The following is a 4,093-nucleotide window of genomic DNA, read 5'->3' on the forward strand; positions in this document are numbered from 1 at the left end:
TTTTTCTACATAATTTATATTATCTGGGAACTCTGCCCTAAGTTTATCGCATAGCGTCTTATACTCAATGCCCTCTACGTAAATATATTTGAAAAACGTCAGAGCAGGGCCTTGTAAATATGCACCTAGTAACAGTGCTAGATCCTTTTCCTTCCATTTATTAATTGCAGCAATGATGCGAAATTGGAAAAGGAAATCTTCAAAAGAAACGTCATTGACGCCAGAAAACAACTCTATGTCCTGGGACATCTTTCACACACTAAATTAATTAAAATTTCACTTAGCTGCTTTCATGCGTGTTCCAATATCTCATTAGAACTTATTACAATGCCCAGGAAGACTTCATCCAGCCTTTTCTTCTTCCCGACTTCAAAATGTCACCAAGCGACTTTTTAGCGTGACCTGAAAAATACTTGGGGCTTTGGCGTCGGCGCCTCCACCAAATTGTTATACCAGGACCAATTATCTTGCTCAAAATGAAAAACTGATTCGATATCACGACGTTTATTGCTTGGGCTCGAGAGGTGAAGTGACACACTTCAATATAAAAACTTATTCTATGGAACAAATCGAATACATTTGAAATGATTGCCCGGTCAGTATCAAAAATATCTAACGAATAAAACCTTACAAATGAAAGAGTTTCTAACTACGTTACAGTATCTATGCAAAACAAACGCCAATCGTTCGAGTTCCCATAGTACTTGCCTGGAGCGTTTGAAAATATGTCCCGCACTATTCATCTTTAGCCTGTCGACTTGAGCCTAGATTTATGTCTATATCTAAGCAACAGTCGAGTCAGTGATTAATTATATCGTCTTCATTTTACGACGGTATGTAGTTAGTTTCGAATTTTAATATCTGATAATATTCGGAGACAATTTGGCAACATTTTCATATTTATTAACGGTATCTGTGATATAAATGTTGTTTTAAAACTGCGATAGCGCTATATTTAATATGGAGATTTCATATAAGTTGAAAGGACGAAAGGATATAAATGTGACATGAGTTATGTGATGTAATTTTAAGATATATTTTTTGTTTTGGCTTGTGCGTATGAACAAACACAAATCAAATTATTTTTAAGCGAACAATAAAATAGTTTTCTGCGTTTATTTACATGAAAAAAAGGGAACGTCAATGCTAGCTAAATCTAGTTCATTAGGTCTAACGCAACTCAACATTCACCAGAAATTGAGCTGCTTTATTTATTTCCTTAGACAACCAATACAATAAGTATTTCCTTACTATCTCACTCCATTTTACTTTGTTTCTTACCCTAAAGAACCGCATAATTCCGAGTTGTTTCAACGAACCGATATCTTATTCTTTATACATTGAGTTCATTAGTTGTTCCATGGAGAACAAAATGACGATCGGAGATGTCATAACGGAAAAACTCCTTAGAAAGTCCGTCGCCAACTTGCGGGTGCTCGGGTGACGCAAAACATAACTGGCTCCGCCCTCATACGCTTCTTTAGACAGAGAGAAATCTTCGACGGATGGATCAAACAACCAAAACACCTCGTTGGGTCACTCGTAACCGATAGTTTTGCTTACACTCGTTATTAATATTTGACCTAGAAGAAAGCGCGGGACGTACCTGCCTTATGGCATCTCCACTCATCCTTTCTTCATCCGTGGTTATTTCTGATAAAGCTGGTAGACGTCATTGCGAGGTTTTGCCTGCGGCTGATTAGAAGCCGTTTTTTTCTTAGAAATAAATATATTACATTGTTTTACGTGGGAGTGTGTGGGTTGTATGTTTACCTTATTACCTGAACTTGGGTGGTTGATTGAAGTTACCTTGAATTTAGGTGTAAATCGATGTATCGTAAATGATGCACTTGGAGAGGCCTATGCCCAGCAGTGGACTGCGATAGAAGTCGAACAAGCTTTTAAGGGCGCGATATGATGTTTAGTATGAGAATTGAAGTTTGAAATAACGAAACCGAATTAAGCAAATACGCCCATACATTTTGATGAATAAAAAAGCTTAGCATTATTTGAGTAATTTCTTGCTAAATAACACTTAATACTTACCTACTATTCAGTTATTATTATTGCTTCTTGAAACAAAACACGAGTTGTCTTCATAAACTCCAACAAGCAAATATTCAACGGTAGAACAATGACGTCATAGACTTACACAAAACCGGTAAAATGTGGTAAAAACCGGTAAACGAAGCGTAATAACTGAACGCTTGTGGCACAAAGGGAGATGCCGCTACATGCCCTTTATGAAACCGCCCTAGGCGAACTGTTTATAATGAAGAAAATATAAATTGTCGGATTATAACTAACTAGAGAGACTTCTGACGTCATTTCGAATCAGATTTTACGTAAATGAAAACTTAGGGACGGTATTTCGTAATACTTGCACAAAAATAAAAATATTAACCTACTTTCGGAGACCGAATCAAGGAAAAATCGTAATTGTAAGATACCAACATAAAAAAGAGTATTTCCACCCGGGTTATAAGGCCTATTCACACCATGTGTTTCGATTGTATCCTTATAAAAGGATTTTTACGTGTACTTAATATGAAAAGGGCAGTCAATCGGTTTCCTAATCGAGGGGCTTCGTCGTCATTTCGGGCCGCGCCGGTATGAATACGAATATTGTGTGATTACGTCACGTTGGCCCTTAGAAGGATTGAGGATACCTCTTGGGTTTCATGCTGTCCTGGTACCTCCGCTCAGTATTTGAATACAAAGTTAGTTGTTGTTCTACAATAATTATATCATGTTTTTGTTAAAATAGCAAATAGGTGGTATTATAAGTTTATAAGATTTATTGCTATTTTTATCCATTTTGTAAAAGTTTACCTAAATTAATTTTGTAAGTCTCGGTTCAATGTTACTGGATAAATTGTATTATCGAGTCAATGTATCGAGGTATGTTTGCGATTAAAAAAAATTACAGAAAAAAAAACCTTTTTAAAAACAAGCTTTTATTTAAATGCCCTAAAAAGAAAAAAAATAACATTTTACACTAAAACTTTTACTGTTAACCTATAACGTCATTTCAAATTAAACACATTTGACACAATTTATATATTATAAAAGCTTGTCGCGAGATCTTAAGTATTCGTATTACTCACGCCTACTTCGATCTTAACTATTCGTATTACTAAGTATTCGTATTTTCTTAGTTTTATAATTTTAATAGGCAGCAGGTACGAATACCTAGATCTCGCGACAAGCTTTTATAATATATAAATTGTGTCAAATGTGTTTAATTTGAAATGACGTTATAGGTTAACAGTAAAAGTTTTAGTGTAAAATGTTTATTTTTTTCTTTTTAGGGCATTTAAATAAAAGCTTGTTTTTAAAAAGGTTTTTTTTCTGTAATTTTATTTATAACTTTTTAGTACCTCTATTTTTAATTCGAGATTTACTACGACGTACATAGTTCGCAGCGCGTAGCAGCGTTATTCCGTTATGAAGTCCGTAGTTCGTTCACATGATATGTAATATGTACTGATTTAAATATCAATAATGTTGAAATTATGTAATCACTTGTTAATTATTTGTAACGTTTCTCATTCTATCCATTTCTTTTAATGCATCAACATTACAAGGTTTCTTCGACGTCAACTTGGAGCAGTCAAGTTCTTCGATTTGGAGACCTGCTAAAGACCTAACTCGGCTTAAAGCTACATAAGCTTGACCAGCAGCGAACAATTTGGAGCCTAGATAAATAACAGCATGATAGGAGTCGTGGTGGCCTAGTGGGTAAAGGACCAACCTCTCAAGTATGAGGGCGCGGGTTCGATCCCAAGTCAGGCAAGTACCAATGCAACTTTTCTAAGTTTGTATGTACTTTTTAAGTATATCTTAGACACCATTGACTGTGTTTCGGATGGCACGTTAAACTGTAGGTCCCGGCTGTCATTGAACATCCTTGGCAGTCGTTACGGGTAGTCAGAAGCCAGTAAGTCTGACACCAGTCTAACCAAGGGGTATCGGGTTGCCCGGGTAACTGGGTTGAGGAGGTCAGATAGGCAGTCGCTTCTTGTAAAGCACTGGTACTCAGCTGAATCCGGGTAGACTGGAAGCCGACCCCAACATGATTGGGAAAAGGCTC

This window comes from Helicoverpa zea, chromosome 15, assembly GCF_022581195.2.
Source record: "Helicoverpa zea isolate HzStark_Cry1AcR chromosome 15, ilHelZeax1.1, whole genome shotgun sequence".
NCBI lineage: Eukaryota > Metazoa > Arthropoda > Insecta > Lepidoptera > Noctuidae > Helicoverpa > Helicoverpa zea.